At 42.0% G+C, this 15,920-nt stretch overlaps 1 protein-coding gene across 3 annotated transcripts in view; it reads right to left on the bottom strand.

Moving 5' to 3' along the window:
• lrrc8aa (leucine rich repeat containing 8 VRAC subunit Aa) overlaps positions 1 to 15,920 on the bottom strand; it is a 62,624-nt gene that overhangs the window by 38,058 nt on the left and 8,646 nt on the right. For all 3 annotated transcript variants that reach the window (XM_078226308.1, XM_078226307.1, XM_078226311.1), the window contains one exon: positions 13,011 to 13,134. The gene's annotated coding sequence lies outside the window, so the exon portion shown is untranslated. The remainder of the gene's footprint in view (positions 1 to 13,010; positions 13,135 to 15,920) is intronic.

The raw sequence follows: 15,920 nt of genomic DNA, 5'->3' as shown, positions 1-15,920 counted from the left end.
GGAGCGAATTTTACAGTCCTCGTCTCAGGGAGGGGTGGGGCAGAAAATGCGACAAGTTGTTCAAAAGTCCATCGACTCCTTTGACAGGACTGGAATGTCCTGTCAGCATGAAGGGCTGTAAAACTCTGTCCAATAAATATTTGGAGCAGTATAAGATACAAGACTCTGGGATGAGAATGGAGGATTTGGATTACTCTGTAAAGAGGGAGGGCAGACGTGATAGGCCTCCACCCGTGCTGTAAGCTTCTGGGTTCTAATTGAAGGATGATGCTTTCAATCGCTTGCTGGCCTGTATTCCTCTCTCGGTTTGAAGAAATGGCATTCCACGGGGGAATCTGTGACATCTGTGAACAGATGAAGCGACAGCGAGGAACTTCAACTAATCAGACAGAAGTATCCTCAGATACACAGGGCTGGATTTTCCTTCAGGAGTCAAGTTCCAACTCCGCACTGCATCAGTAGTGGACCCCAACGAGATTTTCAGAGCTGGGTCAATTAGTGGCTGGGTGTTTCTTGCTGCCTGATTAAGGATGACAGGCAGACTCCTGAGATTGGAGGGCCCTTAGGAGGCCATCTAACATTGACACATCAGCAGCTTGACCATCGGAGGTGGGAGCTGCTGATCTATGTAAGATGAGATAGGGTGTCTCCATCTTGAGGTGCCTTCTGAACACTTAAAAATGTAGAGCAGAAAGCAGTCCCAGCTGACAGACTGTCCTGGTGTAGAGGGTACCCTCAGACAGGGCATCCTGCATCTCTTCATGGCCCCTAAATTAGTTTCAATTGGCTACCTGCTCAAATGCCTCCAGGTCCAAACTGCATTGACAAAAGATGGGCTGAATGACCTCAACCTGTGCTGCAACTAGTCTATGATTCGATTCTATAACAGGCACGCCTGACAGTGGTGGGAAATGCCAGCATTAATTTAATTTTAAATAAATGTCCAACACAAATTTTCTTGAGGAAATGAGATTCTACACTTATAGGGAGATTTTACCATGTGTTTCATGGTGGCGGGAGGCAGCCTACCACTGGCCAGTGGCAGAACCTTGTTGACCACAAGGTTTACCATCGAATGCACCCCTCGCTGCTATGAAACCTGCGACAGGGGTGAGCCGCCGGCAGGTTCGGAAGATCCCACCCGCCGGCACAGCCATAAAGTTAATTTGTATGGCCCAGAGGTGTTCAGCAATGCTTATTTTTTTAAAAATCACACCACTAAAAACTCTTAACGCCTGAATGCACCAGACATAACTTTTTCAATAATTTTTTGTGTGGTCAGAAAAGCAAGTTCACGCCATTGCAGTCATTTCAAAGAACAAAGAAAATTACAGCGCAGAAACAGGCCCTTCGGCCCTCCAAGCCTGCACCGACCATGCTGCCCGACTTAACTAAAACCCCCTACCCTTCCGGGGACCATATTCCTCTATTCCCATCCCATTCATGTATTTGTCAAGACGTCCCTTAAAAGTCACTATCGTTTCTGCTTCCACTACCTCCCTCGGCAGCGAGTTCCAGGCACCCACCACCCTCTGTGTAAAAAATCTGCCTCGTACATCTCCTTTAAACCTTGCCCCTCGCACCTTAAACCTGTGCCCCCCTAGTAATTGACTCTGCCACCCTGGGAAAAAGCTTCTGACTATCCACTTTGTCCGTGCCCCTCATAATCTTGTAGACTTCTATCAGGTCACCCCTCAACCTCCGTCGTTCCAGTGGGAACAAACCAAGTTTCTCCAACCTCTTTGTTCTTTGTAGAGTATATTTCAACGTAGAGTATATCAGCAAGGACTGCAACAGCACACCCTGTGGAAAGAACGGAATTTCTGACAGCAGGCTCTGGATTTCCACATTTAATTGCCCATGTGCGTATTCGTGAAGCTGCCGTTAAGATTTCCTCCATTTAACAGCGAGCTGATAGCCTTACCGTTACTCTCATTGCAAATCCCAACCCATACCTTATTTTGTACAACACTAGTGTTAACCTATATTGTTCGCAGATTGTATGAACTGCAATCCGTTGTCCTAGAGGCGACAGGGCCACGAACCGTTTCAATGCTTTTAAAAAGAAAACTTTCTGCATTGAACTGGACCAATTGCTAGTGCACCAAAAAAAAATTTAGCACACAGAACAACCAACCCTTTGACACTGAATAGTCACATTTTATGACATGCCATTTAGCAACATAAGAAAGCATGAAAAGAAAATAGTGTCCGGGACACATTTATTAGTTTTTTGAGAATGTAACCTGTAGGGTAGCTAAACGGGAGCCAGTAGATGTATACTTAGATTTCCAAAAGTCATTCACTAAGATGCCATACAAAAGATCAATATGCAACCCCGAGGGCTCATGGAATTGTGGTAATATATTAGCGTGGATGGAAGAGCGATTAATAGAACACAAAGAGTGGGGAAGAGAGTAGGGTACATTGGCAGGATATAATTTGTGTCGTGCCACATGGAGCAAGGCTGGGGCCTCAGCTATTTGCCGTCGATATTTAGTCAAAGAGAGGACTGTTTCCAAGTTTATTGACGATACAAAACCAGGTCAGAACACAAGGTGCGAGAAGAATGCAAAGAGGCTGCAGAGATATAGACAGATTAAATTAATGGGGAACAAAATGGCAGGTGGAATATAATGTGAGGTTATTTGCTGTGGAATGCTTTTAAAAAAGGCATGTTCTTCAGAGACCTGGTTGCACTCATATAAGGAAGACAGAAAGTTAGCATTCAGATAAAAGCAACTGGGAAGGCAAACCATGCTACTAGTGTATACAGCTTTGGTGAGAGCATGCCCAGAGTCTATATTTTTGATCTCCTTATCTGAGGTGATACAACGAAGGTTCACCAGATTGATTTCTGGGATGAGAGGCTTGTCCTATGATGGGAGGTTGAGCAAATACTCTCTGCAGTTTAGAAGAATAAGAAGTGGTTTCATTGAAACAAAGAAGACTTTGAAGGGGTTTGACACAGAAGTGTTTTCCCTGGCTGGAAAATCTAAAATGTGAGGTCACAGTCTCAAAATAAGGGGTCAATTATTTATGACTGAGATGAGGGTGCTGTGACTCTGCGGAACTCTATACACCTGAGAGTTGTGGATAGCCCACGGCTGGAATGGATAGATTTTTGATCTCAAAGGAAATATGCGGATCTGTGGGGAATGCGAAGTTGAGACAGAAGGTCAGCCGTAGCACCGTTTTGTGGGGGCCATAAAGTTTGATTTGATTTATTACTGTCACATGTATTGGGATACAGTGAAAAGTATTGTTTCTTGCATGCTGTACAGACCACACATACCGTCATAGGGTATATAGGGGAGAGAAGGAATGGATAGGGGGCAGAATATAGTGTTGCAGTTACAGGTAGGGTGAAGAGAAAGATCAGCTTAATATATGATAGGACCATTCAAATGTCTGACGACAGCAGGGAAGCTGCTCTTGAGTCGGTAAAGTCTCAACTCTTTACTCAATCCATGTAATCATTTAGATTACCATATAGGGAAATTGTGGCATAGTGTTAACATCAGTGGATTGATAATCCAGAAGCCCATACTAATACTATTGATTCCTAGAATGGCAGGACTGATATATGAAGAGAGACTGGATTGACTCACTGGAATTTAGAAGAATGAGAGGGGATCTCATAGAAACATATAAAATCCTGATGGGACTGGACAGGCTAGATGCAGGAAGAATGTTCCCAATGTTGAGGAAATACAGAATTAGGGGTCACAGTCTAAAAATCAGGGGTAAGCCATTCAGGACTGAGATGAGGAAGAACTTCTTCACTCAGAGCTGTGAACCTGTGGAATTCTCTACCATAGAAAGCTGTTGGGGCCAGTCCATTAGATATACCCAAGAGAGAGTTGGATGTGGCCCTTGTGGCCAAAGGGATCAAGGAGTATGGAGAGAAAGCAGGACTGGGATACTGAAAATGCATGATCAACCATGATCATATTGAATGGTGGTGCAGGCTCGAAGGGCTGAATGGCCTACTCCTGCACCTATTTTCTGTGTTTCTATGATATGAATCCCATCACAGATGGAATTTAAATTCATTCAATTGATAAATCTCAATGATGGTGATCATGAAACCATCTTGATTGTCATAAAATGTTCACTCACGTCCTATAGGGAAGGAAATCTGCCATCCTTATTGGCCTACACATATGACTCCAATCCACAGCCGTGTGGCTGACTCTGAACTATCGTCTGAAATGACCTAGCCACTCAGACTGTTAAGTGGAATGTAGTGAGTACCTTTGCTTCAATGTTGACTGCAAAATCTGAAAGGAGTAAAACGTCACTTTGAGAAAAAAACACCACCAATTAAGCCCCCACAAAAGTTTATTTTATTTATCTATTAGGGTCATAAGTAGGCTTACATTAACACTGCAATGAAGTTACTGTGAAAATCCCCTAGTTGCCACACTCCAGCGTTAAGGTACACCAAGGGAGACTTTAGCATGGCCAATGCACCCAACCACCATGTCCTTCGGGCTGTAGGAGGAAACCAGAGCACGTGGAGGAAACCCACGCAGACATGGGGAAAACATGCAGTCAGTGACCCAGGCTGGGAATCGAACCTGGGTCCCTGGCGCTGTGAGGCAGCAGCGCCAACCACTGTGCCACTGCGCTACCCCAGGATAAACACATGGGGTTACGGGGATAGGACCCGAGTGGGATTGTCGTCTGCGCACTCGATGGGCCGAACGGCATCCTTCTGCACTGTCGGGGGTTCTAAGAAAATGCTAATATGGCCCTAGATAACATGCCACATCCCCTCAACCAATGCCCAATATAGGATCGGAGAGGGCCATTCAGCCCGAGCCTGTTCCAGTTACTTGGTTCCGTACCCCCTATTAAACACTCTAAGCATACAACCTTTGTGGGGGGAGGGGGGGAACTGATCCCACTGAATTGTGAAGTGTTACAGGATAAACTGACTGCAGGAAAACAAGAGGAGGCGGGGGGGGGAGAAATAATACAAGCTCTGAGAGAGAAAGCAACTGATCTCGGGAAGATACGTAGCAGGTAATGAGTGTGCAGTTACGAGCGTGCAGTTTTAACTGCTGCCTGACAGCTTGCTAATCAGCAGAGTTGGCCTGCAAGCAGGATTAAATCAACCTCATTGCAGCAGGCTCAGGAACTAACTGAGGTGGATCTCAGCCTCGTCCTTCTCCCCACATCATTTGGGGTGGGAAAGGTTGCCAGGAGAGACAAATGCTGCCCTGAGGAGAGCATCATATTCACAGGAGGCCAGTCAGCCCAACTTGCCTGTGCCAGCCCTTTTGAAAGAGCTATCAAGCTAGTCCCATGTCCTTTTCCTATGACCCGTCAAACATTCCCACCCCACCAAAGTCCTGTTATTACTGAGGGCTCTATCATCCTTTCAGGCAGTGCACGCTACATCAATCACCTCTGCTTCTTTTTATCAGTTATTTTCAATCTGCACCTGTTGGTAACTGACCTTCTTGCCAGTGGAAATATTTTTCCCAGGTCACGATCTTGGACCCCTTGTCAAATCTTCCCTTAACCGCCTTAGCTCCGAAGACAGCCCAAACTTCAACTTGACATACCGGTGCTGCTTCCCTGGCACTAAGAACATAAGAACTAGGAGCAGGAGTAGGCCATCTGGCCCCTCGAGCCTGCTCCGCCATTCAATAAGATCATGGCTGATCTTTTCGTGGACTCAGCTCCACTTACCCGCCCACTCACCATAGCCCTTAATTCCTTTACTGTTCAAAAATTTACCCTTGCCTTAAAAACATTCAATGAGGTAGCCTCAACTGCTTGACTGGGCAGGGAATTCCACAGATTCACAACCCTTTGGGTGAAGAAGTTCCTCCTCAACTTAGTCCTAAATCTCCTCCCTCTTATTTTGAGGCCAGGACCCCTAGTTCTAGTTTCACCCGCCAGTGGAAACAACTTCTCTGCTTCTATCTTATCCATTCCCTTCATAGTCTTATATGTTTCTAGAAGATCTGTTTTGGTGAATCTCCCCTGCACCAGGGTTTGGTGTGCTAGCTCGAATTGCCTGCAAAGCACTGGTTGTGGTCTTAGCTAGCACATTATTAAAAAGGTGGACTTCCATATAACAACGGGCACCGTGAGGACTGGAGAGCTTTATCATCCCCTTAAAACATCAAAGCAAAATATGATTAAGTTTTGATAGAATAGGATTCCTCCAGTACAGGAGGTGGTCATTGGCCCATTGAGCCTGCACCGACAACAAACCCTTTCCCCAACCCTATCCCCATAAACCCACGTATTTACCTAAAATTAAATTGAGGAAATTCTGCTGCTGACCATCACTTAAACTCCAATATTCAAATTAATCCAGATGACTTAATTGTAGTCGTGCAATTTACAGTTTTGCAATTTCTACATTACACAGAAATTATGTTGGTAGAAAATTTTATCACCTCGTTCTATAAAGAATAAAACATCAAATAACTTTTAATCCAGTAGCAGTGCTCTTCAGTTTTTCAACCACAGTACGTCTAAATGATTGTTTGGCACTCACAGTAGTTACACCTTGCCATAATTTTGAAGATCTGGATTTGGTTACCTCATAAACTGTTTTTCGTATATGAAAAACCTAGTTTCTTAATAATTTCAAGTTTACAGCATTCCCTGTTTTTATGTTTTTGGTGTTCTTAGGTAGAGCATCTAACATTTCATGCAATAGTCTAAACATGACCTTACCATTTAGTGGTATAGGGTCAGAATAGTATGTTCATTTATAATGAAATGACTGTTGGACGCAGCCCAGATAGCTGCTTAATCGGACACTCTAGAATGAATTGTTTGTAATACATTTGGATCCTACTCCACCTTTGATAATGTATCCAAGTTTTGTGTTTCCTGTTCCATTATAGGTAAAAATCTGGTATTCTTCATCTATTCAAATCTCCCCAAAATAATTACTTGTCCATTTACACTCTACTCATCAAAAGTTAATTCATTTCAAATTATTTGACAATTCAGACTTTAAAGCACTAGAATCATAGAATCCTTACAGTACAGAAGGCGACCATTTGCCCTATTGGCAGATTACTCTGCTAAACTAGACAAGACCAGACTCTTGACAAAATTTGCACTTATATTCATACAAACTCAGCTTTGAGTAGCTTTGTCCAGAATAAGAAGTTTTGATTTTGCTAAAGTCTTTGGCAAATTAGAAATTCCAAATTTAAAGCAACACTATTGCAACAAAGATACTAATTTGACTGCAAATATTTTACTACTCTTGTCTAGTTTAGAATTTTCATGAAGCTCAGGATTGCAGCTGTGGGGATCTGGCAATATAAATTTAAAAAATATGGAAGAGTTAAATTGACTTTTGATGAGTTACTTTTTTTTAAAAAATTCATTCGTGGGACATGGGCATCGCTGGCTGGCCAGCATTTATTGCCCATCCCTAGATGCCCTTGAGAAGGTGGTGGTGAGCTGCCTTCTTGAATCGCTGCAGTCCATGTCCTGTGGGTTGACCCACAATGCCGTTAGGAAGAGAATTCCAGGATTTTGACCCAGGAAGTGCGAAGGAACAGCAATATATTTCCAAGTCAGGATGGTGGGTGGCTTGGAGGGGAACTTGCAGATGGTGGTGTTCCCATGTATCTGCTGCCCTTGTCCTTCTAGATGGAAGTGGTCATACCCTTGTCCTTCTAGATGGAAGTGGTCGTGGGTTTGGAAGGTGCTATCTAAGGATCTTTGGTGAATTGCTGCAGTGCATCTTGTAGATACTACACACTGCTGCTACTGAGCATCGGTTGTGGAGGGATCGAATGTTTGTAGATGTGGTGCCAATCAAGCGGGCTGCTTTGTCCTGGGTGGTGTCAAGCTTCTCGAGTGTTGTTGGAGCTGCGCCCATCCAGGCAAGTGGGGAGTATTCCATCACACTCCTGACTTGTGCCTTGTAGATGGAAAGGATTTGAAGGATCATTTTCTAGAAACTACTCAAGATTATATTCTTCATACAATTCTTATTCTTAATACTATTGTCCAATTTCTTTTTTAGGGCAGGTAGAGGAAGAGATTTTGTGTCCCTAAAGTAGGGGATCAAAAGGTGGCATGGAATGAAAGTCCATACAAGGGGTCTGAATGGAGTGGAATTGATAGGCTAAATAGCGTTCTCGCGTTGTGGATTTTCTTGTTAGATTATGTACAATTTTTAAAATGCAATTGTAAAACAAAGAGCTAAGTTCAGCATTGCACAATCTCGTAAGCGTCATGGATCTAACAAGTCAATAGGAAGCGACATGCCTCACATCAGCTGTCTTGAGTGATTCACAAAATCAGACACAAGACTCCATAACCCAAAAGATCACAGAAATATAACTAAGGATAGAAGATTGAGATAACGAAGCAGAGAACTTCTCGTGCAAGGAGGAGGATGTGTACGCAAATGGGAAGACTGAATGTGCCAGGCAGGCAAGCTAACATACGGCGATGCTGATCATGGTGGATCAAGAGTTTGTCTTGCTTCAAATCTTGTAACATTGTGTATTCTAAATATTTCCACACTGTATTATGCCAGCTTGTGGTCACTTTAATCTGTGCATCCAGACAACAGTGGAGTATCAAAATACATATTAAATGTATTGTGGTAATGCCAGTTGAAAGGCAAATGAGTAATTTCTGTCCGAGTGGACAGCTTAACAGGTATTAGGTCCAAAATTCAACTGGGTTTTTAGATATATCGGACTGCTTGATTAAGTGGCTTTATAATTTTCCCATCAAAGGTTCTTGTGTTATGATGCCAGCAGAGAACAATAATTTTTATAAAAGAAATTTGAACTTCCAGTTAATAGATGAATGGATAATAAAACAAGATTACATGTTTTAAGATGTTTCCAGTAACAAGCAGACCAAAAGCACTATTGACTAAACACTATTTTTGGAGGCATCTTAAACTCCAGAACCGAACATTTAACACAACCACAAAAAACCCACTATCGGGTACATGTTACAGTGCCCTTTAAGTAGGCATTCAATTCTGCCGGAATTGGTCCAAAATGTCTTATCTTATTAGCAGGTATCAAACAGATGGCTCATTGTTGCACCTTTTCCAATGCTTTTCAGTTCTTCCTGAAATATGATGACCAGAACTCTAAATACTACTCCAGAAAGGGATAAGCATTGCCTTGTTAAAAAAAAACTTCATACACAATTGTCTAGAGAACTCCGAGAAACACAAGCTGAGTGAAACTAGTAGACACTGCAGACTGATCTTACATTACAGATTGTGCTAAGGCTAACAGAAGGCATTGATCCTGAAGTGCATCCTGAGCCAACAAGGTCACTCTATTAGAAGGAGGTCATTAGCTTCACAAAGGTGGATGAAGTAACACTGACTACTCCAAAGTGATCGCATCTATCTTCTGTCTCTTAACAATGGATCTGGCTAAGCCAACTGACATCACTTTACATAAATTTACTGCAGTAAGTATCCATAGGAATTGGATGCTTTCACAACAAACTTGAACTTAATCAAAGACATAACCTTGACTGACCCGGTATCCTTGCCGGCAATTCTTGCTGTGCCAAGTTGAATTTTTCAATCTAATAAAAGATTGACCATTTATAGCATTGTCAGGAAAAAAACTTGTCTCAAAGAAGAACACAGCAATGTTTCCTCCTTCAGAATTCCTACATTGTATTCTAGGTTTCTTTGTTTGGTTAATATGATTAGCTGCTAAATCACATCAATAACTCACATTTATACAGCACCTTTAATGTAGAAAAAAGTTTCAAAGGTACTTTGCAGAATCATAAAATAAAGGAATGAAGGCCAGGTCTAAAGGTGATTATAGAAAAGACTTGATCAAAGCTGTGATTTTTAAGGAAGGTCGTCAATGAGGGTAGAGTAGTAGAGGTTTAGGCAGGGAACTCCAGAGCATAGGTTCTGGGTGGAGGTCTTGTAGTGCAATAGTAGTGTCCATACCTCTGGGCCAGAGGCTCCAGGTTCAAATCCCACTTCAGGACTTGATGATCACAGAAGGTGTGTGCATAACCTGACCAAACAGGCTAATTATCATCCTGTAAATCCTTCTCATATGCCTGATGGCAGATGATAAGAGTGAGAGAGTTTCCTGGTCAGCCATACTTCAAAAGGTAATGACAAACCACTGTATCACTTTACCAAGAATAATCATGGATCAATCCAACAGAAGTCCAACAGGGCGGCACGGTGGTTAGCACTGCTGCCTCACAGCGCCAGAGACCTGGGTTCAATTCTGACCTTGGGTCACTGTTTGTGTGGAGTTTGCACATTCTCCCCGTGACAACATAAGAAATAGAAGCAGGAGTAGGCCATCTGGCCCCTCAAGCCTGCTCCGCCATTCAATAAGATCATGGCTCATCTGATAATGGGTTCAGTTCCACTTACCCGCCCGCTCCCCATAACCCTTAATTCCCTTATTGGCTAAAAACTGCGTGGGTTTCCTCCGGGTGCTCCGGTTTCCTCCCACAGTCCAAAGGTGTGCGGGTTAGGTTGATTGGCCATGCTAAAATTGACCTACTGTCAGAAGAGGAAGAAGAAGAAGAAACCCTACAGTACAGTACAGAAAGAGGCCATTAGGCCCATTGAGTCAGGGGATTAGCAGAGTAAATATGTGGGGTTACGGGAAAACTGCTTGAGTGGGATTGTGGTCGGTGCACACTCGATGGGTCGAATGGCCTCCTTCTGCACTGTACTGTAGGGTTTCTTCTTCTTCTTCTATGATTCATAGAATCAATCTATGATTCTAAGTCCATGGTCACCTCTTAGGGCATGGGACCTGAAGGAGGCAGGGCCCAGTGGGCTGAAGGCACAGCCCTCAGAGACAGGTTTGAGGAAGCAAGGCTACAAAAGAGTCCGCAGAGTCAAAGGAAAAGAATATTTGGTGGTGTGGAGGAGTGGGAGTGGGTTGTAGTGCTGGAGAAGGCTATATTCTAAGAGTAATTGCGCTACTTTAAAGTTAAAAGATTTTTTTTTACCAACTTCTGATGTGGTTGCATTTTAAACAATAATCAAATGGATTTAACACCATTGCAGTCTTTACTCTACCCTGGTATGAAATGATAAAGTTGCAAAGGAAATTAAACATCGAGAATCTGATATTCATGATGACCAAGCTTAGTATCCATTTAAAATAAAACATAAAAGTATAGTGATAACCAGCCAAATTCACGTGCAAAATATGCAATTCTCATATATACAATGCCTCGTAATAGTAATGATGACTTACACCATATAAAGTATTTTATAGTATCTATATCTTCACACACATCTCCATGGTGTTAACATTTGACATTGTTATTCTTGTAACCCGACAATATTGCAATCAATATCATTGGAATGCATCAAACTGCAAAGACCACTGTGGTCCATCTGGCCAATTCAAGTATGGAATAATACATCCGCCAGGTCTCACTCTGTCTTCAGCTTTATGCCCTATTGCTCCTTACCAAATATGGCAAGGTAAAATTGTACTCAAATTGGAAATTTATTGTGCCGAGGGTTGATGTTGATAGCTGGAACTATGAGACTGAAACAACAATTAATAAAATGAACGTGTTTACATTTCTAATTGACCTCATTAAGACGACAGACATGCAAATAATCTGATGGATGGAAAATGTAAATTGAAAGTCCTAAATGGAACATAGGCTCAATACACATGTTTAAAAGAGCCAATACAGATTACAACACTTCTTTTGCAGCCTTTTAATGTCTCACGCCATTTTCAACCTTGTTCAGTGCTCCTGTGCTACTTGCCCCACTAAAGCTAGAGGGAATCTGTACCAAAGAGAAATATTGCAGATGCTGGAAATCTGATTTAAAAAAAACATGCTGGAAATACTCAAGTCAAGCAGCTTTAATGAAGAAGGAAATAGAGTTAAAGTCTCACGCCGACGACCTTTCGTCAGTTCTGATTCCAGCATCTGGTTCTTTTACGTGAAGGTAATCTTCTCAGGTTTGGATGATGGCTCCCTCTTTGCCTAATTCTCAAAAGCTCTGGGAGAATTAGACCACTAGCGTATCAATTTTTCTTCCTTTCACTACAGTTGTCTTACACCTACTCTAGGTGGTAAGAAAAAATGGGAAATCAATATGTTACTAGTCCATGCGCTGCTGCATTACCAGGTCATTCAAATCCAACAGTACTGTCTATGTACATCGTCCTTCATGTATAGTAGAATGGACTACATAAATGAAACCACTTGGTGACATTATCTCAGCTCGGGTTTAAAGTTGCAGACACAAAAAGTAGAAAAAAAAACTCACTATGACTTTTTCAGATTCTACTTGCAACCGTTGACTGTCAGTGCGATTACTTGCATCTAAATAAAACTCATTTACCTTATCAAGCAGTCTGTCAAATAGTCTGGTGTGTCGAAACTGCTTAGAAAATGGAGATCCGATTTGAAGTTTGATTCATTAATCCAGCTGAAGGTGGAAATCACTTCTTTTCAGGATACTAACTAATGCTGCAACTTCAGTCAATTGCATCTAAACTTTTTGCTCCCGAACTTAATATCTTTTCTCATGGTCTCTCAGCCTACACCATGTGTAATAAGTCAGATCTGACTGCTGGTGGCTGCAGCTCCAATGCTCTGTGTTTACACAAAATACAGAGAACAGGAACAGAACTCAGCTGATTTCATAAACCATCCGAACGTGCTTTTATGGTTTAGAGTTTCCTCTAACTGTGTGACTGCCATTGTTCCAGTGTTGTGCAGAATAACATTTATTAAAGTCCCACTTATTTCCTATTAACCTGCATGTTAAGCAAGCAAAGCTGTGTCATAAGAATTTTGTGCTTAGCAAGGGATCTTTATCTAGTCGAAAAAAGTTTTCATAGAAGAATTTAACTGTACATGGAAATTACTTTTACATTCAAATTTTGATCCTTACATGGTTACTTATGGTTCAGTAATACACAAAGCTGGCTTTATGCTTTCACTAGTTTTAACACTTCTTCCTTTTCTGTCCTATGTGGTATTTAGATTTTTATTTCACTTACCGTATTGCTGGTTGTTATCTGTACTCAGATGCTCTATGTGCCCGGCAGACAACCCTCTGTGCTCGATCCCCAACAACTCTGGGCACCTTGTACTCTCTCAGCGCCATAAGAGCAGTTGCTGTCACTGAAATTTTAGAAACAGAATTAATTAGAAAGCTAAATGACTTAACGACGTAGATAGTGGAGTACATAGTAAAGGTTTATCTGTGGATCTCCACAGAGCTCTGTACTTTATCCCTACTCCAACTATAAGCAACTCTCCCCACACCAGCACTTTATCCTTTATTCATTTTCATTAAGATTCACTTTGATTTTAAAAAATAAAACAGTGCAAACCGTAAACCATTCTAAAATAGTTTTGCTACTTTTGAAATTCATCCCCAGGTACACAGTGGAGTTGGTGTGATACTGTATAAACAGAACACAGAAACAACACAGTGAGAAAAGTTTGCGGGTGCAGCAGGCAATTAAGGCGGCAAACAGAATTTTGTCCTTCATTGCTAGAGGGATGGAGTTTAAAAACAGTGAGGTCATGTATAAGGCTGTATAAGGCGCTAGAGAGGCCACACCTGGAGTACTGTGTACAGTTTTGGCCCCCTTACTTGAGAAAGGATATACTGACACTGGAGGGGATGCAGAGGAGATTCACTAGGTTGACTCCGGAGTTAAGAAGATTGCTTATGAGGAGAGACTGAGTAGACTGGGACTATACTCATTGGAATTTGGAAAAATGAGGGGAGATCTTATATAAACATATAAGATTATGAAGGGAATAGATAAGATAGAAGCAGGGGGGGTTGTTTCCACTGGCAGGTGAAACTAGAACTAAGGGACATGGCCTCAAAATAAGGGGGAGTAGATTTAGGACTGAGTTGAGGAGGAACTTCTTCACCCAAAGGGTTGTGAATCTGTGGAATTACCTGCCCAGTGAAGCAGTTGAGGCTACCTCATTGAATGTTTTAAGGCAAGGATAGATAAATTTTTGAACAGTAAAGGAATTAAGGGTTATGGTGAGCAGGCAAGTAAGTGGAGCTGAGTCCACAGTAAGATCATGGCTGATCTTTTTGAATGGCAGAGCAGGCTACTCCTGCTCCTAGTTCTTATGCCCCTATCTTCGAGCTATCTCTGCCTCCCGGCCATCTCAAAATTTATGGTAATAGATCTTGTCAGGGCACACTGTTCCACCTTTAAGACATGCTGACAAAAAGGGAAGTTTCCATACCAATTTCTTCCTGGACTATTTCCATTGTGGAATACACAAAGTTTACTTAGTGTCGAACTGACACTTTGATCTCCCGTAGATTATAAAAGTCAATGTATAAGTCACACTAAAAGTATCTTGCAATTTTTATATTGTACAGCAAATTATTGCTCGCAATGGTGCAAACCATCCTCCAACTCCTAAATCATAAAATGTGAAGATGAACCTTATCCTGTGAACTTATTGGTAAATTACAATGGTTATTCCCATAAACTGCAGGATTACATAAACTTCTGTCATGAATATTAATCATAATAGTTTAAGAACAAAATGAAAAATGGACCTTTCAGTACCCCCATGTTGTCGATTGTACAGGAATCAATCAAGTTCACTGAAAGTCAGACCATTAGAAAGGACATCTACAGATTCTTTTTATTCTGCCTATCACCATATTTCCATAAAATTATGTACCAGATACAACTTAAATCTGCAAAACTTGACAAACCACCCCTTGCAAACAACTAACTGTTGCATGAAATAACTGATGGCGTGCATTCTTACAATGAACTTATGGTTCTGTTGTATGTCATAGAATAAATACCAAATCTGTAGACATTAACTCAAAAGCAGAAGTTAAACTCCAACTCAGACTGGCATAGTTTTAATGCTTAGAAATAGAATCATAGAAACCCTACAGTGCAGAAAGAGGCCATTCGGCCCATCAAGTCTGCACCAACAACAATTCCACCCCAGGCCCTATCCCCACAACCCCACAGATTTACCCCGCTAATCCCTCTAACCTACACACCCCGGGACACTATAGGCAATCTGGCATGTCCAATCAATTTAACCTGCACATCTTTGGACTGTGGGAGGAAACCGGAGCACCCAGAGGAAACCGACGCAGACATGGGGAAAATGTGCCACCATGCCACCCTGCAAACTGGAAAGACAAACATCTCATGGAAACACACAATTCTACCCCAATCCAATAGCTCAGTCTTAGTGTTTCTGTCTGAGTTAAAAGACCAGAAAACGTCCAGGGTTGTCTCTGGTCTGCTTCAAATTAGCTCTCAACTACAGTGCTGAAATTGGCCACAGAAGCCAAGATATAGGGAAGACAAATTCAATAGTTACTGATGTACACTGACACTAGAATTGGAACAGGTGAGAGCAGGCTCTGGCTTGGTTGTAATGATCCTACATCGACAAGATATCACAAACCAATTGCTGCCTCTAGTTGTGCAAATCAACACTTTCAGGAGAGGAGGGATGGGAAAAGAATTTTAAAAATAGCAATTTAAATATGTAACTGCATTTCATTACCAAAAAGCTATACTGCATACATGAATAGTTCTGCAACATTGCAAAACACAGCAATAATCATGTACATGCCAGGAAAGACATTAGATCCATCTCCATCCATCCACAAACACACCAAATCCCTGCAATTTTTGCCAGCTTCCCCCACTGTTCCATATCTCGTTGCTCTTAGTGTAACATTAGCCTAGTTTTTTCAATCAGCATTATTTTTATGTTAGCGGTAGCCACTTAAAAATGATGGGGTAGATCACATTAAGTTACTACCAAAGGGAAAGCCTACAATTGTCAAGGTGCTATCTGAAGTTGGGGTGGGTGGTGCCGCCAAACTAGAGACAGGAGGAATCTCCTTGGGGTTGAGATTGCTCAACCCCAAGGAGACAAATCTG

This window comes from Mustelus asterias, chromosome 13, assembly GCF_964213995.1.
Source record: "Mustelus asterias chromosome 13, sMusAst1.hap1.1, whole genome shotgun sequence".
NCBI lineage: Eukaryota > Metazoa > Chordata > Chondrichthyes > Carcharhiniformes > Triakidae > Mustelus > Mustelus asterias.
The sequence above is the reverse complement of the archived record's forward strand: the minus strand, read 5'-3'. Positions and strand labels throughout refer to the sequence as shown.